Source organism: Pelophylax lessonae (genome assembly GCF_965119305.1).
Source record: "Pelophylax lessonae genome assembly, chromosome: 5".
NCBI lineage: Eukaryota > Metazoa > Chordata > Amphibia > Anura > Ranidae > Pelophylax > Pelophylax lessonae.
In genome coordinates, this window is record NC_138772.1 from 477,623,680 (window position 1) to 477,648,384 (window position 24,705).

Sequence of the window (24,705 nt, forward strand, 5' to 3'; positions counted from 1 at the left end):
TTTAGAGAATGAGTCCCTGGGGCTTCTGGCTCCCCCTTTCATACAACATGATTTTAAATTAAACAAGTATACTCAACTCTATTCATTGTGACGTCTAAATTGGGATTATTAAAGACTGAATCTCTGTTTACATACTTTCCTTTGCTGGACCCTGAGGAAGCGCATAATGCGAAACGCGTAGCTCCAGCATTTTCTATCTGTATTTGTACTAACCCTGTCACTATGTATTGACTGTTCAATCTATTAGAGTGATATACTTTTTGTTTTTACCATGTATTAATAAAGATTTATGAATTTTTAAAAAAAAAAAAAACAACTGTGTACCGTTGCTATTTTACATGAACATGTGCATACTTTGACTGTTTGTAGAGGCACATTTAAACCCCCTTTTCCTCTTGTAGGGACGTAGTCTTGACCCTTTCATAGGGACAGGTCTATGCCCTTGCTGGAATTCTTTCCATGTGTTTAACCACCTGCACTCCGGCAGATTTTATCCTATTCATGACCAGGCCATTTTTTGCTTTTCAGCACTGCGCTACCTCAACTGGCAATTGCGCGGCCATGCAATACTGTACCCAAAAAACATTTTTAGCATATTTTTCACACAAATAGAGATTTATTTTAGTGGTATTTGATCATCACTGGGTTTTTTTTTTTGCTAAATAAACGTAAAAAGACTGACAATTTTGAAGAAAAAAAAACCTCCAATATTTTCGACTCTCTGTTATAAAACATAACCAATAAAATCAATGTTTTTAATATATTGAGACCAAAATGTATTTTGCTACATGTCTTTGGTTAAAAATCCCAATAAGTTTATATTCATTGGTTTGTGTGAAAATGTTTAGTGTCTACAAACTATGGTATATATTTGAAAATTCATTAATCCTGATGTACTGACAGACTATGTCATTTCTTGATGCCCTTAACAATTTCAGGACAGTACAAATACCCCCCAAATTACCCCTTTTTAGAAAATAGGCAGTCTGAGGCATTTAGTAAGAGATATGGCAAATTTTTTTGAAGCAGCAATTTTTTGTTACAATTTTGTAGAAAATGAAAAAATATTTTTTTTTCACATATTTTACATACTGTAATCAGTGCAGTACAGTGTCATCATATGACTGGTGTTGCAGTGATCAGGGATCCTGACTGGTGACTATGTTAAAAAAAATAATAATAATTTTTATTCATTTTTTTTTAAACATATTATTTTCTTTCTTCACCATTTTTTTTTACCATTTTTTTACATACTCTCATCAGAGTAGTTTAGTGTCACCATAGTAACACTGTACTACTCTTGGGGTGATTGGGGAATTTTTTGTTAACCACTTGCCAACTGCCTAACGCCGACCTACGTCGGCAGTCAGACCCTCACAGGCAAAGTGACGTAGGGCTACGTCACTAGCTTGTGAGGGTCTAGGGAGCGAGCGCGCGCCCCCGGAGGCGCGCTCCCGCGCGGTCACGGACCCCCCCGCGCCTGTGACCGGCGGACCAGATGTCCGCCGGTCACTCGGCGATCGGCGGGGGAGAGGGAGAATGTCAGGCAGCTTGTGTAAACAAGCCACCTGTCATTCTCCTCGGTGTAAAAACACTGATCACACGGATCTACTATGTAGATCCGTTGATCAGTGTCCTTACAGCTCAAGCCACAGCCAATCACTGTAGAAAGCACGCCCCTAGGGACACACACAGCCCCTCCCTCCCAAATAAAGTTAACCCCTTCACTACCAGTGTATTTTTACAGTAACAGTGCATATGTATAGCACTGATTACTGTAGAAATGTCACTGGTAACCCCAAAAGTGTCAAAAATGTCAGTCAAGGGTCCGATCTGTTCGCCCCAATGTCGCAGTACCGCAAAAAAATCGCAGATCGCCGCCATTACGCGTTAAAAAAAAAAACAACAAAAATTACAAAAATCTTTCCCTTTGTTAGTAAACGCGATAACTTTTGCGCAAACCAATCAAAATACGCTTTTTGCGATTTTTTTTACCAAACATAGGTAGCATAAAACAAATTGGCCGAAAATGTTAAAAAATTTTGATTTTTACATTTTTTTGGGGGAATTTCATATAAAAAAATGTGAAAAATATTGTTATTTTTGCAAAATTTACGCTCTTTTTTTGTTTACAGCGCGTGATCAAAAAATCGCACAGGTGATCAAATACCACCAAAAGAAAAGCTCTGTTTAGGTACAGCGTCGCACGACCGCGCAATTGTCCGTTAAAGTCACGCAGTGCCGAATCGCAAAATACCCCCTGGTCGGAATGGGGGTAAAATCTTCCGGGGCTTAAGTGGTTAAACATGGATTGCTGTTTTAATGATGATCATTGTAACACCAATGTTTTGAACTGCCATGAATGTGTTACATTCATAAGAGCTGTGATTACTAGTGATCTGTGACTGACTACAGCTAATTACATGATACTGGGTGCTGTGATTGGCCCAGGTACCGTGTGATAACTGTGGGCCAATCAAAGCACCCTCAATAGGAAACAGCTGTTATAAATGAAGTTCATTCATAACAGTTTTTTTGACATTGTGATCAGGAACCAGGATCTGTTCTGTCCGGTGAACACAGTGGTCACGGGAGTGGCGTGCTGCGCGCCCCTAATCCAGAACAGGCTGAATTTCGTGTATGTGATCCAACCTGCCCGTGTCGGTCACCAGCAGTAAATGTACTGTGGGTGGCAGTGGCGGCCGGTCGATAAGGGGCGCAGGGGCGCAGGGGCGCCGCCCCCCCAATCAGCATCTTCAAAGAAAAAAAAAAAAGTTAGCATTTAAAGCCCACTAGGGGCGCCGGCCCTATTGCTGGCTATGGGGGGGGGGGGGTTGGCATCCCACGTGCTGCCAGACAGAGGTGCCGATTGGCGGCCGTTCTGGGTGTAATCGGGGCGCAGAGCTATGCGCCCCGACACTCCCCACTGTAGTCCTGTCCTGGCTGTGATTGGTCCAGAGGTGCAGGTAAACCGCAGTGCATCTGTGTGAAAGCAGCATTTGGCCTCTTTCACACGAGTGCTCGATCGGGTCCGTCTGTCTGTTTTTCAGGTGGACCCATTCCGACCCTCCATTCACCTCTATAGAGTGGCAGATATAAACGGACTTGTGTCTGCTTACACCCGCCTATCTCCAATCTGATCCACTCGGATCTGACCCCTTCTGTCTGGGTGGATTGGATCGGAGGGCCCATAGACTAGAGCAGGCTGAGTCCGTGTCTGCTCTGCATAAGCTGAGTGGACACGGACCTGTCACCTGCCCGCTCTGCTCATTGTGGCCCACGACCCGTTGCCAATTTGCTAAAGTGGCCCTCACTCCTCAAAAGGTATATATATATATATTTACATACACACACTTTTTTTATTTTTGAGGTGGGGGGGATCTTGGGTGTTGGCACACTTTTTTCCCCAGGACTTGGCACCTGCAAGTAAGTATTAGGGTGCGGGGATGGGGGGGAGGCTGCTTCACACAGAAGGCTTTTTATCTGAATGAATTATAGCATTATGATAAAAAAAACTTCTGACTTTACAACTCCTAAGATAAAGCTATAATTTTTATCCTCTCGCTATTCTATCTCTGAAGAATTTTGCCGTCATTTACACTTCACAAAGTGAAAGAATAATTTATAAACCAGCAGCCCTGTAACGATTATTAGCCCCCATAATAGCCCTAATAAATTCCGAGCTTATAAATTCTCTGTGCCCGGTGTTCCGCCGATACCAAAAAATCTCCGCGGCAGCGCGCTGAGTCCCCGGAGCGCGCATGCGCAGTAGTAGAAGTCTCCTGTCGGAGGCGCGCCCGTGGGCTGGGCAGAGCGAGTTCATGGAATAACAGCCTGTTTCCTGGCATGTGCGCGGTGTGCCCCTCAGGAGGGCGGGGCCTGGCGGCATGTGACGAGAGGCGGGGCCGCTGTATTTATCACATCGCCGCGCTTCCTTTTGCGGTGACCGGAGGCTGCGGGATCGGTGCGGCTGGACGGTGAGAGCCGGGACAAACCCTGGGCGGAACCCCGCACATTCCGGTGAGTGGAAGGGGAGGCGGGAGCGCGCTTTCCGTGCACTTCACTCAACTCTGGTGAGGGAAAAACTTTCCTCCCATTGGCATCACCACCGCCGCCATGATGAACCCCTCCCCCCGGGGTACACAGGGGGCACAGTCCCGGGAGAATAGTCCTGTATTTATTTATATTTCAGGAAGAGTCCTATAGGACAGAACTTGTAGTAATGACGTCTAATGAGTATATACGGACCCTATATATATATAGGGGGAGGGATGGATGAGGAGAGCTCTGGGCTCTATCATCTCTGCTCAGACTTTCTACCCTCACCCCTCAGCGCCCCCTCATGGTGGGCTTTAGTACTGCAGTCTCATATCTGTGCGCAGAGTTCATCTGATGCCAATAATGTGCAACTTCACCGCAAGTAAACTCTGCCTCGCAGGTGGCTCTGTGCCCCTCACTCCACTGCCACCATTATGGCGCATGCATGGGGTACCCAATGGCTCTGCCCAGCCTTCAGCCTCGGAAAAGCCGTCAGGAACATCTGGTGATTCCCCATATGTGCAAAGATATGGGAAACCCCCGTATGTGTGTGCGAATGCCCAGCACAGATGTGCCACGGGGGTTCTCAGTACCCAAGACCTGTGACGCTTCTGTGCACACACCACAAGTGAGGACAGGTTTTCCGCCAGGTGAGCATTGCGGGAATGCAGATTTGTAGCACAAACAAATACTAAAAACTTATATTTTTAGGAAAAGAAAGAAAGAGGCGGCAGGGGGGCACAACGTGCCCTTCAGGGTGAAGATGCGCATTCAGGGCCGGTTCACAACACCATTTCGATGCGTTTCAATTAGAGGTACACCAAAGGGAAACGTGACGAAACCAGAAACTCCGTATGAACTTAGTTGAAAAGAGTCTGTAAAAATCCAATAAATAATTTGATATATATATATATATATATATATATATATATATATATATATATATATATATATATATATATATATTCTATATCTATCGACTTTTAAATTAAATTCAATAATTTAAATTCAATATAAATGTATAATCGGCATCTTTTATGTGAAATTCCAGTCATTGTTTTGTATTTTAAAAGTCAGACGCTACAATAAGTATAGTTGGTGACTTTTAGACCCCGTTCACACTTGGGCGACTTGTCAGGTGACCTGGTCGCCTGCCATAGAGTAGTACAGGACCCATTCTAATAGGAGCGACACAAGTCGCTCCGACTTAAAGGGTCCTGTACTACTTTGGGGCGACCTGCATTGACTTCAATGATATGAAGTCCGTGCATGCCGCTCCGAGGTCGCGGTGCAAGCTGTGCACTGCGACTTCACAGGTCGCCCCCAAAAAGTCAGGTCGTGCCTATGTGAACCGGCTCTTAAGCCCCGTACACACACGCAGATCGTCGTCATACAAATGTTCGTCTTTTCTCCCCGGGATGTCGGTGTCTGTTGAAAAGTGCAAGGACAGCACAAGAATTTTGTCCGCAGACTTCAGCTGACTGCAGAAGTGATGTCATGTAATGGTTAACTTTCCCTGTGTTTTTTATTTTCTGAGCATGCCCAGTCTTGCAAATCTGCGGTCTGTCGGCTGATTTCTGTACTGACAGGCGAACAATCGTCCGTTCTGGTGTCTGCAGACAAAAATTTTCATGTTTGCAAGAAAGACTCTTGTCCGCGGATTGTGTGCAGACATCTGTCGGAGGCACCATACTAACACGCGTACAATCAGCAGATCTTTCGTCCGCCGACGTTTGTATGACGACGATCTGCGTGTGTGTACGGGGCTTAAGGCCCCTTTCACACTTGCGGACCGTTCAGATCCGCCTGTCAGTTTTTCAGGCGTATCTGAACGGATTCCCCATGCATCTCTATGGGGCATTGGATGTCCGCTGACATCCAATCCGTCAAATCCAGGCGGATGGAAACCCTATTTTCCATCCCTCTGGTAGATCGGATGAGAATGGACAGGTGGTACATTCTCATCCGATTCCCCCATAGAGAAGAGCGGGGACCTGACAGCTGTGTCTCCACACACAGCGCGGAGACGGAGTTGCCATCCACCTGCTCAGCCGGGTATCGGCGGATCGATCCCCCTCTGAGAAAAATGGGAGTCCGCCGACAGAGCGGCAAGTGTGTAAGGGGCCTTAATAAACAGCCACTCGCCTGTCCCGCAATCCAGCGGTGTACTCAGCCCAGCCGTCTTCACTCCGTGTCCTCCCTCTGCGGCACCGACATCTCCACTATGGGCACCCAGCTGTGACAGCTTGCAGCTTCACAGCCAGGTGCCCACTGTGCATGGGCGAGCAGGGCTGCACTCTGTGACTGGTCCCGAAGTCTTCTAGGACCTGTCATGTAGGGCTGACGATAGTCAATATTATATGATAGTCACATCGCCGAACATACGATAGTAGGCAGAAGTCGGGACTCACAGTGGTTGTAGAAGGTAGCAGAACACAGTCTGACATCCGTCCCACACGTTAAGTCTGCCTGCCTGCAGCTAGTTCTCCTGACTGAGCGGTGAGCAGCGCGCCGTGAGCAGCTGCACAGCTAACCAATCACGCGTGCCTGTACACCTGATTGGTTCGATGTGCCGCTACTCACGATGTGATTGGTTCGCTGTGCTGCGCTCACCGCTCGGTCAAGAGAACTAGCTGCAGGGCAACAGACTAACATGTGGGACGGATGTCATTTCAGGCTGTGTTCTGCTACCTTCTACAACCACTGTGAGTCCCGACTCTGCCTTCCACACTGTCAGCGTCTTCTTAACCTGCAGTTCCCATTCCACCCAGTTCCCTACAATAACATTAACCCTGGCCTGCCCTGGCTGTATGGTGCAATGACAATCAGAAGAAGGCTGCGCTGCTGCAATACTTCCATCCCATCCCTACAGTAACATTAACCCTGGCTGTCCCTGTATACAATCAGAAGAAGGCTGCTGCACTGATTGACGGCTCTCTCAATATCGCAATATATATAGTTGGGAAAAAAAAAATATCGCAATGTACTTTTTTTCCAATATCGTGCAGCCCTAGTGTCATGTGTCCAAGAAGACTTCAGAAAGGAGAACTTCCGATCACCGGCGACCGGAATGGAAGTGGGAAGCGGGTACCTGCCCCTCCTCCCCAAAAGCTCAGTTTTTACAAACCGGAGTCGGGAGGAGGCCTTTAAAGTGGAAGTTCCACTTTTGGGTGGAACTCCTCTTAAGCTCAAGAAAAATGTATCCCTTTAAATTCTATGTATGTCTTCACACTGGTCCGTTGTGCATCTGTTGTGTTTCAAAAATCTTGCTTCTGCACCAAAAAAGCACCTCCCCGTTGAAATGCATTGAAAATGCAGCAAGAATGCATCAATAACACAGCTGTGTTACGTTTTTGAGTCACATGACCTATGAAAAACACACCATAAGCACAGTAAAATCAAGACAAAATCGCATGTGTTTTCGGCACCATTGTCTGCACTTGATAAAATGCTGAAATGTCAGTGCATTTATAGTTTTGATGCATTTTGCCGCATTCCATACAGAATACATGAAGCAGTTCTTAATTTTGACTGCACTGGTGTGAAGTAGGGCCACTGGAATACATAGAAAACCCTGTGCCTGCCTTTTTGTGATGCAGATTAACCACTTGAGCTTCGGAAGTTTTTACCCTCTTCATGACCAGGGCACTTTTTGCTATTTAGCACTGCGCTACTTTAACGCACAATTGTGCAATCATGCAACGCTGTACACAAACAATATTTATTTTACTTTTCCCTACAGATATAGAGCTTTCTTTTGGTGGTATTTGATCACCACTGCGTTTTTTTTAAATATATAAACTAGTGATGCACCAGCACCTGTTTTGTACCAATGAAGTGTACTGATACTTGTGGTCAAGTACTTGCCGATACCTTTGCAGTGCGATTGGAGCCCATATAAAAATGAATGGGCTCCAATCGCACTGCAAAGAATTGCATTTGATGTGAACAGGAATGTGCCGCCATTCCTGTGCAGGTCGCATGTGGTTTTCCTGTACCGCTCCTGTGTGAACCGAAGCTTGTCATAGTGGCTTCAGCCTGGGTTCACACAGGACTGGTGTGGGTAAACTCATGCCATCCAGACAGGAATTGCATCACGTTTCTGTTCATTTCACAGGTAATTATGTGCAATGCTATTCATGCCCATTCATTTTATATGGGCTCCAATCACACTGCAAAGGTATTGGAGCATTTGAATGAGTACAAATACTCGTGCAGATGCTTAGTATCGGCAGTGATACCAGTATCGGTGGAACCCTATTATAAACTAAAAAAGACAGAAAAATTTGATTAATTAAAAAAAAAAAATTCTACTTTCTGTTCTAAAACATATCCAATAAAATTAAATTTAGGCCAAAATGTGTTCTGCTACATGTCTCTGGTAAAAACCAAACTACATTGTTGGGGACAATAGTTTATTTATGATCGTGATAAAGATCCTCATCAATACAGACCCTATAGTAGTAATGGCGGTGATCAGCGACTTACAGTGTGGCGGGAAATTTGGCACTGGCTGGCCGGGACACTAACTAACCAACTGACATCAGAAGTGACAGTAATTCAGTGATAATACTGTACTAATGACACTGGCTGGGTGACAGAAGGGCAGTCAAGGGATTAACTGTGCCTTACAAGAGTAGTGTGCTGTTCTACTTACAGATCATCTGGCTGGAATCTCTCGTTGCTTTCAGAACTGAACCGAAATCGGGGAGAAATCCAGCCAGATGTGTGTATGTTTACCAATACCAACACCCAGATTCCTGTGCTGTAACTGGCCACAGCGGATCAGCAGGTATACAGCCAGAATCATTGGCTGTAACCAGTTGAAAAACGCGTGCTTTGCCCAATTGCAGTAAGGTTAGCAGGGTGCGTGCACATGTGCACCTCTAAACCAGCAAGTACACTGCGACTTACAGGCTTATTGTGGTGCCTGGGGCTGCTGCCTGCCAGTAGTGAATGTTGGCAAGAGGTTAAAGTAACATTAAAGCTTCAGTTTTTTTTTTTTTTTTTTCTAATTAAAATAATAAACATGTTATACTTACCTGCTCTGTGTAATTGTTTTGCACAGAGCAGCCCCGATCCTCTTCTGGGGTCCCCTGCTGGCACTCCAGGCTCCTCATCTTCGGAGCTCACCTCCGAGCCACCCATCTGCATCCATTGACACAGATGGGTGGCTCAGATCCATCCCCCCTGACCCCCTCCAGCTAAAACCTCCACTGAGAGAGGGCAGGGAGCATGCATACTATAGAGATCACATGACGATCACCTCAGAGGTCCTTGGTCCCTCATTCCATTATTGGCACAGTGCATGCTTACCCTTGTTGTCCACATCGGCTGTACATACAATCCCTCTACTGGGTTAAAGCATGTGCACCTTAGGCGCATCACATTATGGTCACATCAAGTGTGGAGAACTCTTCTGCTCTCTTATCTCAGTCTAAAGAAAACACAAGCAACCAGCCCCCCCCCCAAAAATACTCATGTGGCTACATTATGGTCACATGACCACCCTTGTCCCTAGTGATAAGGCACATGTGCTTGCAGGCTAAGGCACACACATGGAGGTAGCTCCATGGGACCCTGAAGTCTGAATTGGAGAAGAGAGGAAACTTTTAAGGCCGTCTAGGTATTTAGCTCATGTATGTTAAGTCTTGATTTCATGAACTCAGAATTTGGGCACACACCGTCAGCGCACACAGGACTAAACGGGAGAACCATCCAGTACAGAATCCAGCCACTGCAGGTTTCACCAAAATCATAGATTTTGACAGACTTCTGGTAGTGGGTCTGGACAGACACTGCTCCTGTATCTCCGGAGCACATAAATGTGTGCTTGGCATGTACTCGCCCATCTGTCATGACTTCTATTTTAGACAGCGGCCATGAGTGGAGCCCTGTGGGCGGTGATTTTGGCAGTGGGAGCCCTTTCCTTGGTGCTGACTCCTAAATCCTTTCATCTTCTGATCATCGCACGTGGGGTGCAGATTATCCTGGTGGCCGCCTTCCTCTGTCTCATCAGATCCTGAATCTGATTCGGGCATGGGTCACCCTGCCTGGTCTGCAACCACGCAAATCCTCAGATAGTGAGGAAGATTTCCTCCACATCTGCAACTGCGCAGGAAAAGGCGCTGGTGGAAGCACTGATTGTACCTGTGCGGGAGTCCTTGAAGATGGAGGATGCTGAGGCGCAGGTTCCCTTTGGCACTCAAACCATCCAGAGCGGCAAAGGGGTTTCCTTTCTCTGCCTAAAGCGTCCTCTTGGGGTCCCTAAGCGATTTACTAGGTGTTACCCCCTATGAGGAGTCCATTATTAAGAAGTGGACTGTTCCACAGGTGGTGGACCCTCTGGCTTCCATTGCAGGCTGCTGTTTAGAGGACTTGATACTATTTGAGGGTGTATTGGTTATTTTTGTTTTTGTTTTTTTTCCAGGTGGGCTCCAGGTTTTGGTTGAGCTCCTTTTGCCTGGTTGGCTACTGTTTAGCCTGGGACATTTTTTTGCTGTTCCCACCCCTCATGTTTAACCCTGCTTTGGAATGACCCAATGGTTGGGAAGCTCTAAAGCTGTGTCCGTCAATGAAGATTGGGATTTTTTTTCTCCTGATGTTCATTGGCGGACACAGCACCCACCCCTCTGTGGAATTGTAATTCTTCTGACACTGCTTGTAACAAAACGGAGTACCTATAGCAGAAAGAGGGAGTATACCCCCTGGGACTCCCCTTAGGCGTAGCCAGATTTTTTTTTCTGCCTAGTGTCCCCCTCCTGTAGGGGGCAGTATAACCCAGGTAAGACCAGGAGATGTGTCTGTCAATTTACGGTAAGTCAAAAATCCCACTTTTTTTTCTGTGGGGAAGGTCTAATGCGGGGGCCTCCAAACCAGTTTTACTAGCCTTCAGACTTTAGAGGAGCCAGACTGTGGCCAGTGGGAGTAGCAATAGTCCTGGCATCAGTAACAATGCCCCATCATTGGTGTCGGTAGCAGAAATAGTGCCTCGTTGTTGGTGTCAGTGGCAGGAATAGTGCCCTAAGGGCCAGATAAAGGAAAGAAAAGGGCCGCATCTGGCTCCTTGACCACAGTTTGGAGACCGCTGATCTAAAGGATAGGACTTTTCATTTGTTATAACTTCACCTTGCAACTGGTGTACATAGGACAAGCTGTGTGTATATGATGACCTCAAGCTTTATATATAGCTCATATCAGATGTCCTATAGCTCAATTTTGCCCTCGTCATCTGAAAACTGGTATGTTGGCCAGGTTTGTAGGCAAAAAAGACATTGCATGACTTTACAAGTGAATGTACATTGCAGGTGAAACTAATGTAAGAGGATTACAAATTTGAAGCAGTTCCCTGATATTGGTGCTGTTTTGCGACTTGGGGGTCAGCGTAGCATTGTGTGTGTGTGTATATAATATATATTATATTTATTTCATGTTTGTTACAGGATCTTGCAAACGCTTCCTCCAGCTCTCTGGCTGTATCTCTACAGGCTGTAAGTTGGAGGAAGATGCAATGGACTAAAAGTTTACAGATTACCACATTTCTAGCCCATTGAGAACTACAAGTCTGACTGCTACAGTAGCAGGCTGGACTTGTTCGTTCATTCATTCACAGATCCCTGTGAATGAATGTTGTGGCTAACCAAAACCTTTTTATATGTGACAGTAGCTGCCCCCACTCTGCTGTTTTTTGAGGTGGGGAGGCATTTGCGTCATGGTACATTCTAAATATGGGTGTAAAATAGTGCAAAAGGTGAACTTAGAATTTAATGTGTGGGCAACCTTGGAGGTAAAAATGTAGTGTATCCCAAAGTACAAGTGAATCCTTATGTTGTAAAGTGTTGGCGCTATATGAATCCTGCATAATAATAATCGGAATGTGTTTTTCTCACATTTCAGTGTTGTGTTAGATGATTACTTTTAGTTTGCAGCACCACACTCTTTGCGCATTTGGAACCGAAAGTTGACCTGGTCGGTGCAATCTGTGCACTGTAGCATAATATGCAGGCATGTCTCAGGACCACACACTTGGCAGTCTGTAAAGGCAGCTGCAGATTTCCTTCTTCCGGATGCTGCTGTAGTTTAGAGGAGTGGCGAATAGCACTAAGGAATTCTCTCTGACTGAAGCTGGACATGCTAGCCAGATAACTTCTATTCAATAACAGGAGCCTGCACTTCAGGTGGCAAAACTGCCGCTACATACAGGTGATAGGCAGCACTGTCACCCTATTAACAGAAGTGTGTTTACGTTTTTGTTTTTTTTTAGGTACTTTTGGTGACCGCCTGAAACACTGAAAAGTTAAACATTATATTGGGGTGGCAGGTGTAACATTTGCCAGCTTATGTTTTCTGCATGGTCCCGTACATAAAATTGCAGCGCTGTTTTAAAAGGAGCCCACAGGTAGCAGATCTCTTCGTCAAAGCCATCTTCTACCTGTGGCATCCTAAAATCTCACAGGTGCACACTCAATTACACACAGCTCTTAAAGTGGTTGTAAAGCCTTAAGGCCCTTACACACGTACCGATTGTCGGCCGTAAAGATTTGGCCGACGACCGATTGGCCGATTGTAGGCTTGTTAGTATGATGCTTCTGACAGCCGACAGCGCATTTTTGGCCGAACAGAATCTGTCGTGCAGGCATTAAAATTTTTGTTGGCCAACACCAGAACGGCCGATTGTTCGCCAGTCAGTACAGAATTCGGCCGACAGACAGCAGATTTGCAAGACTGGGCATGCTCAGAAAAGAAAAAAGATAAGGAAAGTTAACCATCACATGACATCACTTCTGCAGTCGGCTGTTGTTGGCCGACAAAATTCGTGTGCAGTCTTTTGCACTTTTCAACAGACAAGACAGCCCTCGGACAAAAGACGGCCGATCGTTCGGCCGACAATCAGTACGTGTGTACAGGGCTTTAGAGTCCTTTCACACGGTCCGAATCCGTAGGCGGATCCGTGCTGCTCAGCGGGGGATCAATACACTGATCCCCGCTGAGCAGGCAGGTGACAACTCCCTCTCCGAGGTGTCAGAGCCCCATGCATCTCTATGGGGGAATCGGATGAGAGCGGACCGCCTGTCCGCTCTCATCCGATCCCCTGGACGGATGAAAAATTGGGTTTCCATCCGTCCGGATTTCACGGATCGGATGCGGGTGTCAGCGGATATGTCTCCGCTGACATCCGCTGCCCCATAGGGATGCATGGAGGATCCGATCAGATCCGCCTAAAAAACTGACAGGCGGATCTGATCCGATCGCTCGTGTGAAAGAGCCCTTCAGGTTTTCCACCTTAATAGATTCTCTCCATTAAGGTGAAAAACCTTCTGCGCTGCAGCTCCCCCCAAGCCACTGTCTCTTTCCTCATTGGACAGATTAATAGCAGCAGGACCCACTGGCTCCTGCTGGTGTCAATTAAATCCAGTGACAAGGGGGCCCGCGCCCCGCTGTCTGTGTCAATGGATGCAGCAGCGGGACTCTGAGTGAGCCCGCACGGGTGCCCCCACAGAAGGCAGCCTTCCATTGGGGGCACCCAATGAAAAGGAGGGGCCTGCAGTGCTGGCAGGGCACCCCCAGGAGAGGTTTTTGGCTGCTCTGTGCAAAACGATTGCACAGAGCAGGTAAGTATAGATGTGGGTTTTTTCTTTTTTATAAAAAAAAAAACAACAAAAAAGAGGGTGTCCAACCCCTTTTAAAAGTTGAAACTAGTGGAGTCAGGACCTTGAAGTCACCACTGCATCACGCAATTCATGTGCAGGATAAGGGTTGAGATTGCACGTACAGAATGAGTAATAAGCTAAATTATTTTGGATATTTTAAAAATTTGCTTAAAATTTTAGTATAACTAGTGAGGTGTTGGGTTTTGCCTATTATTGAGCAGTACCATAATAACTCTTATTTAACTTCATGTTTTGTAGACCTGGTTGCTAAGGCTTCTGAAATGTTAAATATAGTTCTTGTACTTGGTCTCCATCTGTTCCTCCTCTTACACGGTCTGTGGTATGAATCTGAAATGACAGCTTGTTTGCTCAGATTCATTTTAGGAGTTTCTTCCACAAATCCCAAGATTCCTTGCTAAACAGCTGAAATGTCACCGATGGCGTTCTACGCAATTCTTTGTATTGTTCTACAGAAAGTATCTGTCTTTATGTAAGATTGTTTACCATTTTATTCCCTTTTCTCTGGCCCAGCATAGATTTATATAAAAGTTTGAATTTCCATTTATTCTAATTTTACCCACATTGGTATGTTTTTGCAATTTCCTGGACTAACTATATTCAGTGTTTAGGTCACATGGTTGCTTGACAGAAATAGTTGTGAAGGGAGAGTGTTGCAATCAGAATTGGCGGAGCTGTGTATACTGCTGACACCAGATTTCCTAGTCTTGTCTGATTTTTAGAGGTTGCGTGGTTGTTTTCTACAACTAGAGTCATGTGGAGTCCATTCACAATTCTTAATGTGTCATTAAAGCTTGTGATGACTATTGCCAGGTGAAAAGGTCATCAGATGGGGCTGCAGATGGGGTGGACTTCCATAGTAATATTTGTTTTATGTCACTCCTATGGTGATAGTTCACACAATATGCAAAACAATGCTTATGGGTTGGTTGTTCTACTTCATCTGCTCCTTTGTTCTCGTATCACATGTTCTATGAGTTGATCTGTTTCCATGAACCAAAATCCTATGAAACAAGAGGTAAGCAAATTAAAGCTAAACTCCAGGAAAAACAAAAATCTTTCCTTGCAGTGGAGCACCCCCTGCACTGCAAGGGTTAAATGCTCATCTGTGTCTAGGGTACCAGTAACAAGGACTTTTACTTAGGCTGGCCAATGGCCATACATGATACAATCTTCTTACAATTTTCTGTCCAATTTTCTTGAAATTTACCTTCAAGTATGTCTGCCTAATTAGATACAAGTGAATGTGTTGTTTAGCTTTGACCTCACATTATGTGGTTTGTGGTAGATCTAACAGAAAATTGTACAAAAAAAGTTGAACATGTATGGCCAGTCTTAGCTTAGTCCTTGCTCATGCTATGCAACTGGCCCCCACAGCCTCTTCTCGAAGACACTCCAGAGGTTGCAACGCTCTGATGTTACATGCAACGCTCTGATGTTACAACACTCTGATCTACAATGCAAAGCCAATAGCCATGCTCCCTTATTTTTTTTTTTTTTTTTCCCGTTGTTTTTTCTAAGGTTCTAGGATGAGAGACAACTGTCCACAAGCCAGAGTTTCAGGTACGAGGGGGGGGGGGGGGGAAATGTGGAGTTGGGCAATTAAAAGTCCTTGTTACTGGTATCCAAGGCTTAAAGCGATATGGACTGCATCCTGCCTGTGTCATCTTAAAATAACGGGCAGGCAGGAACCCGATCGTTATGGGAGGACGTCATGACGTGCTCCCAAAAACGTGCCTTGCATGACTGCTCCGGTGCGGTGTGTTTACTGGACACAGCGGATAATTAAATCACTAGAACAGCTTACTGCCAGTATCGTGTGATCAATCACAGCTAGCTGATGAAACCAATTTCAGCTTGTTGTGATTGTACCATGTGATCACTGTGACCAATCGAGGCAAATCACAGCCTGTTTGTACCATGTGATTAGCTGTGACCAGTCCTAGCTAATCACAATAAACAGTGTCTACACACTCTCATTCAGTAAAAATATTTGCTTATAGCAGTGAAAATCTCTTCTATAAGCAAGCATAGTATGTTTAAAACAATATTAATCAACTCCCCAGAGTTACTGTGGTAACACTGTATTGTATTGCTCTGGTCGCAGTATATATATGTGTGTGTGTGTGTGTGTGTGTGTGTGTGTATATGTGTGTGTGTGTATGTATGTATATATATATATATATATATATATATATATATATATATATATATATATATATATATATATATATAAAATTATATTGTAAAATTTAGGAAAGTTTGCCACACCAGTTATATAATGCTGTACTGCACTGGTGACAGTATGTTAAAACCGTTTTTCGCTCACAAAAAAAAAAAACTTTATTTTCTAAAAAAAAAAAAAAAAAATTACAAATTAATAAGAAAGCTTATTTGCAAAATGTCATAACTTAGTCCCCGTTCACATTGGGGCGATCCGACTTCCCGGGGCGACCTCACAAGTCGCGGCTCACATTGCGACCTCGGAGCGGCCGGCACGGACTTCATAACATTGAAGTCTATGCAGGTCGCCCCAAAGAAGCTCCGGACCCTTTTTCTAAGTCGTAGCGACTTGTGTTGCTCCTATTAGAATGGGTCAACAGCTTCTCTATGGCAGGCGACCTGACGGGTCGCCCCAGTGTGAACGGGGGTCTAAAACGGTGTTTTTTTTTGTTTTTTTGTTTTTTTTTTCTCGTTTATTTAGCAACAAATATAAAAAAGAAAAAGCCCAGTGGCGATTAAATACCACCAAAAGAAAGCACAATTTGTGTGAAAAAAAAAAAAAAATAGATATTTAATATGGCTACAGTGTTGCATTACTGCGCAATTGTCTTTTAAAATGCGACCGCGCTGAAAGCGGAAAATTTGCCTGGGCAGGAAGTGGGTAAAAGTGACCAGTATTTAAGTGGTTAAAGGCACTTTGTTACGCAAAAAAAAAAGTTCTACATTCGTGCTCTGTGCAGTGGTTTGACATAGAAAAGCCCCAGTCCTCTTCTGGGGTCCCCCGCCAGTCCTCTTCTGGGGACCCAAGCAGGCTTACTCCTGAGCTGCTGCTGTTTGTCCATTCACGCAAGTAGCCCCGCCCCTGCTCTCTCCTCATTGGCTTGCTGGCTGTAATTGACAGATTGGCTCCTGCTGCTGTCTCAGCCAGTGAGGAGCAAGAGACCCAGGAGAGCTGCTGCTCTCGTGCACATCGTTGGATTGAGATCAGGCTTAGGTAAGTATTGGGGGGGGGGAGCAGTAAACTGAAGATTTTTTTACCTTCATGCAAAGAATGGATAAAGGGAATACCCTTCAGACTTTAAACTAGTACCCTGGGAATGGGGGGGGGGGAGGGGGGAGCCCCACTTCCAAGTGAAAGTTTATTTTCCCTGGAGTTCAGCTTTAATCTGACCTCTTTTACCTGGTAATGGCAGTGTCAGCTTGCACATTCACAAATATATATTTTGAAATTGTGCTGCCCAAACTTTTATGATCAGGGCAGCTACCTTTGGTCTACATGATCCTTCTGTATGTGGGAATGCAGCCACCCTTACCCACATACTCCTGGGATAGACTACAGTAGTACATGCCAAGTGCTTACAGGCAAGGTAAACCTCCAATTGAAAAAAATTGAAACCATATTCAGTGACTGCAGGACCAGAAAAGGATGAACCCCATTCATTTTCTCCTCTCCTTTTTTCCCCATTCTTTTTCTCACTCTGAAGGGGGCACAACATAGCTGCTGCTGGATATACTTCCTTCCCCCAGCCTCCTTCCCCGCCGCAAAGGTGTGAATCGTGAAACCTGTAGTCCCTAAGGCAGCTGGGCAGTACTATCTGGAAGCTGTGAACAAAGTTGGGCCCCCCTATAAGTTCTAGGCTTGTTTCCTATTGCTGCTAAAAAGGATGTGGGGGGGGAAGCAATCAATAATATGGCTGCATGCGTGCGTGAGAGGCGCAAGTTTGAAGCTGGGCACCTGAGGGAGGTGGCTCTTTTGTTGATGTTTAGGGTATTTCTCCAGTAGGTTTTAAAAATCCCATGGGGTGGGCACTGATCACTCCTTCATCACAGCTACCTGTTGGATAGAATATGGTAGGGCGCAGGGTTCTGGTGTTTTTGCAGCAGTCCAGAGTACAGGCCTGTTGTCTCACCAAGAGAGACAGGATAATCGCAAGCATAATACGCTACCCCAGTCTGCATGTGCTGCTGCATAATTTAGGCCTACATTTGAACAGGTCTGGCTGTAAAAGGTTTACAATGTAAAGTATGCTTTGGGCAGGCTGTCAGTCAGCTATTCTCAGAGAGCTTATGTTACCACTTCCTAGTTTTCCCGTGACACCTGTTCTGGTTTATTGCTCCTGATGCTCTAAGTGGTTGGCTGTTCAAAATATTTTGTACAGTTGCTTGTGACACGCAAACATTCGCCCTTGTTTATCCAAGTGGTTAAAAGAAACAGCTGCTTGCTTTAAACATACAGGTTTAATATGGGTGAAATCAAAAAATCTTTTATTCAAATTAATTTTTTCTTTTTTTTTTTTTATTGCTATCTATGTGATGGCTTTGGGCAGTGACAGGTTCTCTTTATGGAGACATCAGGGGTCTATTAAGCCCCCGGTGACCCTGCCCCTCAAAGCAGCTAACCCAAGCACAGATGGTGTTTAATTAGCTACTTCCCTGTGATGTCATTCCCTGGCCGAATGACTGCCCTGAAACCTGAGGTGACAGTCGTTGCTTCCGGCTTCATCTGTCATAACGGCTGTTCCTCCATCCCCTTTGTGTGAAGCAATCCTGGCCATTACTCACAGCTTCGGGGGCCTTAGAGGAACAGGAGAGCCTGGCAAACACTGCGTGCATCGGAGGGTGGAGGCATCCCTTCTCGATATCGTAAAAGTAATCAGGCAGGTGTGAGACAGCTGAATCACTTTTATTAGGCAGCCGATCATGACTGCAAATATGATTGTGTTTTTTTTTATATAATAATTATAGCCAGCGATCTTGCTATATCCCCTTGCTGACAGGACGTATGGTGGTCAGTAAGTGGTTAAGTTGTTGCTGTGGTAGGGAGAGGAAAAGAAGATCTTGATTCTTGCATAATACATACTTGCTGACTAGAAAGTGCTGATGTTTGACTTGTCATGGAGACTAGATAACTGACACGTTTAGATAACTGACACATTTTTTTTAAAGTATTGCAGGTTTTTAGTGAAGTGTGGAACATAAAATACAGTGGGGAAAATATAATTGATCCCCGGCAGATTTTGTTAGTTTGCCCACTTAACCTTTTGCCTACTGGTTACTTTCACCCTCTTCCCACCCAGGCCAATTTCCAGTGCTGTCGTACATTGAAAGGCAATTGCACGGTCATGCAATACTGTACTCAATATATTTTTTAATAGACCGATAGAGCTTTCCACTGGTGGTTTTTGATCACTAATAGTTTTTATTTTTTGCCAAATACATGAAAAAAGCCTGACCATTTTGGAAAAAAAAAACACACCGTTCTTCATTTCTGTTTTATAAAATTTTGCAAATAAGTGAAGAAGAAAAAATGACTTGTGTGTGGGGATGAGGCTGCATGGATGGGCTCTAACAGGGGCACTGATGAGGCAGCATTGATGGGCACTGATAAGGCAGCATTCATGGGCACTAATATGGGCAGTGATAAGGCGGCATTGATGGGCACCGAGGGTGGCCACACTGGCTGTCTTGGGGGTTCTTGGGCTAACCAGACCCGACCCGGAGCCACAGAAGGAGCTTATCCGGGGTGGAGGAGGGGGGAACCAGAGTGCCCGGGGATCCCTGAGAGGTGGCGTCCAGCTCAGGGCCATTTCTGAGTCCATTCAGAGCTGCCAGGTCCTGATCTAAGGATTTTTTCCCAGACAGCTCGATCTAGACACTCACCCAGTGGTAGGGAGGTGAGAGCCACACAGGGCGCACTTCCTGCCAGGGGCTCCACTCTGCCCCTGTCAGCTCTGCTCCTCCCCAGACCTGCCATTCCTTCTACTTTTACAGCCCCTCATCTGCTCTAACCCACCTCTCACAGTCCTGCCCCTCTCCTCCTTTAACCCGGCTTCCCAGCACTTCCCTTCCCCACCCTGGCATCATAAAACAAAAGTTCCTGCCTGCCGCCCGTCAATGGTGCCCCCGGCTGCTTCCCCCAGGTGCCAGTCTGCATTTTCTAGTCGCAGTGGCGACCTGGCACCTAGGGTTTGGCGATCCCTGCATGGCCCTATCCATTGGCCCCTCAATGGGTCAAAGTACGATTTTACAATCCATGGCCCTGTCTATTGGCCTCCATATTCGGTAAAGTCAGCCTGTACCATTTTAGCAGAAAAACAGCCCCAAAGCATACTGTTTCCACCTCCGTGCTTGACTGTAGGGATGGTGTTCTTAGGGTCATAGTCAGTATTTTTCTTTCTCCAAACATGACAAGTCCCTCTCCTTAAGAAGGCACATGTATGTTGGAAGAAAGTGCGGTGGTCAGATGAGACCAAAACGGAGCTCTTTGGCATTAACTCGACTTGCTGTGTTTGGAGGAAGAAAAATGCTGACTATGACTCTAGGAACACCATCCCTACAGTCAAGCACGGTGGAGGTGGAAACCTGATGCTTTGGAGCGGTTTCTCTGCTTAAGGTACAGGCCAACTTTACCGCATTGAGGGGCCATGTATTGTAAAATCGTGGATGAGAACCTTCTTCCCGCAGCCAGAACACTGAAGATGGGTTGTCCAGCGTGACTATGACCCAAAACATACTGCTAAGGCAACAAAGGAGTGGTTCAAGAAGTTAATAGTGGGGCCTAGTCAGTCTCCAGACCTTAATCTTATAGAAAATGTATTTAGGGAGCTTCATTTTTGAGTTGCCAAGAGACAGTCAAAAAAACCACAAGGATTTAGAGAAGATCTGTAAAGAAGAGTGGACCAAAATCCCTCCTGAGATGTGTGCAAACCTGGTAACCTACTACAAGAAACGTCTTACCTCCTGTGCTTGCCAAAAAAAGTTTCTCCACCAAGTACTGTCATGTTTTTGTTTTGCTTGGGGATCCAATACTTATTTTAATCACTGAACTTAACCTAATTTATAGCATTTGTTTTATGTGTTTGTTTTGTTTTTTTTTTTTTTTTTTTTTTTCTGGATTTTTGGCTGATATTATGTCTCCTTTAAAATATACCGATGATTAAAATGATAGACCCTTCAATTCTTTGTAAGTGGGCAAACTTGCATCTGCAGGGGATTCAAAAATGATTTTCCTAACTGTATGTAATGATCTGTTTTGTGGAATTTGGCAGATGTGACTGTAAAAAGGTGTTGGGTACAATGCCTCCTGACTTTAGGAGGAGGAACTGATTTAAAAATGATTTGTACAGTAAGCCTGCAAAGAAAATTTCAGCCATGTATGCATTTATTACAGGGCTTGACAAATTTGCTTGAAATCTAGGAGACAGCTAAAAAAGTTAGCCAGTTTTTTCCGCACATACCGAACGTCCGACCTCTGTCGGACCGGCTGCCATACACATGGGCTGAATGGCGGCCAGTTTGTACCTGGCTTGATGGTGTGATGGGCAGTGGCTCACTAGGGAAGGACAGTGCAACAAGTATGAGGCGATAGGAGATCCAGTAACTCATGCCACCTTAGGCCCCTTTTACATGTGCACCTCTGCTAAGCGGAATCCGCTTGCTCAGCGGGGATTTCTCTGCTAATGCAGAGCAAAAATGCACACAGTCCCGCTCTCCTCTATGGGGCAGTCGGATAGAAATGGACTGCCTGTCCATTTCAGCCTGATGCCATCTGATTCAACCCATCAGAGAGATGGGAAAATAGGACCACTATCCATCTGTTTTTGGCCTCAATTACTGGCTGACGCGGCATCTTCGTCTGCACACCCGCGGGGGGCCACAGTGTAGCCCAGGCGCCAAGCCGCTAATTCTAGTCGCCAATGCGACCTACCGCCTGGGGTTTGTGGAGTCCTGTGTTATTACATCTGTTGTACATACAATGGGCTAAATACAGAGCCAAAAAACTTGAGAGAAGTATGAAGTTTGGCTTTTTTTGGATGCAGCATCGGTTCCCTGGCGCCTCTGTACTGAGAACCGAGTGGTTGAACACCGCCGATCGCTCGGTTCTGAGAGATGCTGTCAGTCAGCAGCTCTATGCTCCCTCCTAGCTCATTGGACCGCTGAGCTGTGGAAGGGCTGGGAGGCTGAGCCGGGTGGCGGTCCAGGGGCCCTGGTAGGTCCTGACTCTGTGGTCATGATGACGCGGTGCCTGGACCGACCTTTTTTTGATGTCAGCAGAGAGCGGACTTCAGACCGCTCTCTGCTGAAAACGGGTCACAGGAGTGCAGAACAAACTGCACTCCTGTGATCCATAGATGTACAGCTAAACAAGCTTTGGCTGTACATCTCCTCCTTTTTTTTAAAGTGGTTGTAAACAATCACCCTGTCGACAAACCACTCAGTTTTGAAATTTAGAAATAAAAGGCAAAACATTATACAGTATCTCACAAAAGTGAGTACACCCCTCACGTTTTTGTGAATAGTTAATTATATCTTTTCATGTGACAACACTGAAGAAAAGACACTTTGCTACAATGTAAAGTAGTGAGTGTACAGCTAGTATAACAGTGTAAATTTGCTGTCCCCTCAAAATAACTCAAACACACAGCCATTATTGTCCAAACCGCTCGCAACAAAAGTGAGTACACCCCTAGGTGAACATGTCCAAAATGGGCTGAATTAGCCATTTTCCCCTCCCCGGTGTCATATGGCTCGTTAGTGTTACAAGGTCTCAGGTGTGAATGGGGAGAAGGTATGTTAAATTTGGTGTTATCGCTCTCGCACATACTGGTCACTGGAAGTTCAGCATGGCACCCCATGGCAAAGAACTCTCTGGGGATCTAAAAAAAAGAATTAGTTGCTCTTCATAAAGATGGCCTAGGCTATAAGAATACTGCCAAGACCCTGAAACTGAGCTGCAGCACGGTGGCCAAGACCATGCAGCGGTTTAACAGGACAGGTTACATTAGAATAGGCCTCGCCATGGTCGGCCAAAGAAGTTGAGTGCATGTACTCATCGTCCTATCCAGAGGTTGCCTTAGGGAAATAGAACTGAGTGCTGCCAGCATTGCTGCAGAGGTTGAAGGGGTGGAGGGTCAGCCTGTCAGTGCTCAGACCGTACGCCACACACTGAATCAAATTGGTCTGCATGGCTGTCATCCCAGAAGGAAGCCTCTTCTAAAGATGATGTACAAAAAAGCCCGCAAACAGTTTGCTGAAGACAGACTAAAGACATGGATTACTAGAACCATGTCCTGTGGTCTGATGAGACCAAGATAAACCTATTTGGTTCAGATGTGTCAAGCGTGTGTGGCGGCAACCAGGTAAGGAGTAAAAAAGACAAGGGTGTCTTGCCTACAGTCAAGCATGGTGGTGGGAGTGTCATGGTCTGGGGCTGCATGAGTGCTGCTGGCACTGGGAGGTGCAGTTCATTGAGGGAACCATGAATGCCAACATGTACTGGGAGGGCTCAGAAGTAGAGTCAGTTAGGAGGGAGCAAAGGACTGAAGGCAGTTGTAGGGTCAGCAGCGACAGTAGGTCCACAACGTCTATTGGTAGGTCTGTGCGGGAGAACCGCAGACCAAACAGGAATAAACATAACCAATCACGTTTAACTTCCGTAAAACTAAGAGGGGTATATGCTAATGCCAGGAGCCTAGCTAATAAAATGGATGAGTTGGAAATGTTAGTACATGAGGAGGACATAGACCTTGTGGGAATAACGGAGACTTGGTTCGACCCCTCACATGACTGGCTGGCAAATATCCAAGGGTATTCAGTGTACCGGAAGGACAGGGTAGGAAAAAGAGGGGGAGGGGTATGTCTCTACGTCAAGAATAATGTAAGGGTGATAGAGAGGAGTGACATTACGGAAGGGATGAGTATGGAGTTAGAATCCGTGTGGGTAGAACTCCATAGGGAAGGAGAAAAGGGAAAAGTAATTGTGGGGGTTTGCTATAGGCCACCTAAACAAGGGGAGGAGGTAGAGCTGGAATTTTTAGCACTTTTGGGTAAAGTGGCAAAGCTAGGATCAGTCATCATATTGGGGGACTTCAATTATCCCGACATTGACTGGGGAGAGGGGACTACACACTCACATAAGGCCCGGCTATTCACGGAAACCTTACAGGATAATTACATGTCACAGTTGGTGGATTCCCCTACCAGAGAAAACACAATCCTGGATCTATTGATCACTAATGACCCAGACCTAATCTCGGAGGTAGGAGTCCAGGACAACCTGGGCTCTAGCGATCACAGGATGATCACATTTAGCATAAATAACAATATAGCAAGGCAAGTGGGGAACATAAGAACCCTTAACTTCAGAAGGGCAAACTTTCCAAAATTGTACTTGTTGATGGAAAGGGTAAACTGGGACCGAACCCTGGGATCCCTGACCACAGAGGAAAAATGGGAATGCTTTAGGAACATATTAAGCAAAGGCATCTTGCAGTGCATTCCTATGGGAAATAAATTTAGAAGGGACAAAGCCAAACCTGGCTGGCTAAACAGGAGCGTTAAAAAACTTATTAGGGGAAAAAAATTGGCCTTCAGGAAATATAAATCAGAGGGCACAGTATTGGCTTTCGACCAATACAAGGAGGCAAATAGGAAGTGTAAACACAAAATCAAGATGGCTAAAATAGACTTTGAAAGGCAAATAGCGGAGGATAGCAAAAAAAACCCAAAGAAATTCTTTAAGTATATCAACAGCAAAAAAACTAGGGCAGAGCATATTGCACACATAATTAACAATGATGGGAGGATGGTTACAGAGGACACTGAAAAAGCAACCGTGCTGAATGCTTTTTTCTCATCAGTCTTTACACAGGAATCGGAGGGGTACACTGACCATGACTGTATAGTTAGTAGTAATACACAGGACTTGCCACTATGGCTAACAGAGGGGGAAATCAGGGAAAGGCTGGATAAACTCAACACAAACAAATCACCAGGC

General features: G+C 45.4%; 1 protein-coding gene across 2 annotated transcripts in view; it reads left to right on the forward strand.

The window, feature by feature from the left end:
- Positions 1 to 3,870: 3,870 nt before the first annotated feature.
- Positions 3,871 to 24,705, forward strand: part of PLEKHF2 (pleckstrin homology and FYVE domain containing 2) — a 29,101-nt gene continuing 8,266 nt past the window's right edge. Inside the window, exon 1 of one of the 2 annotated variants that reach the window (XM_082258008.1) lies at positions 3,871 to 4,020. The gene's annotated coding sequence lies outside the window, so the exon portion shown is untranslated. The remainder of the gene's footprint in view (positions 4,021 to 24,705) is intronic. The other variant, XM_082258009.1, reaches the window with a different exon arrangement.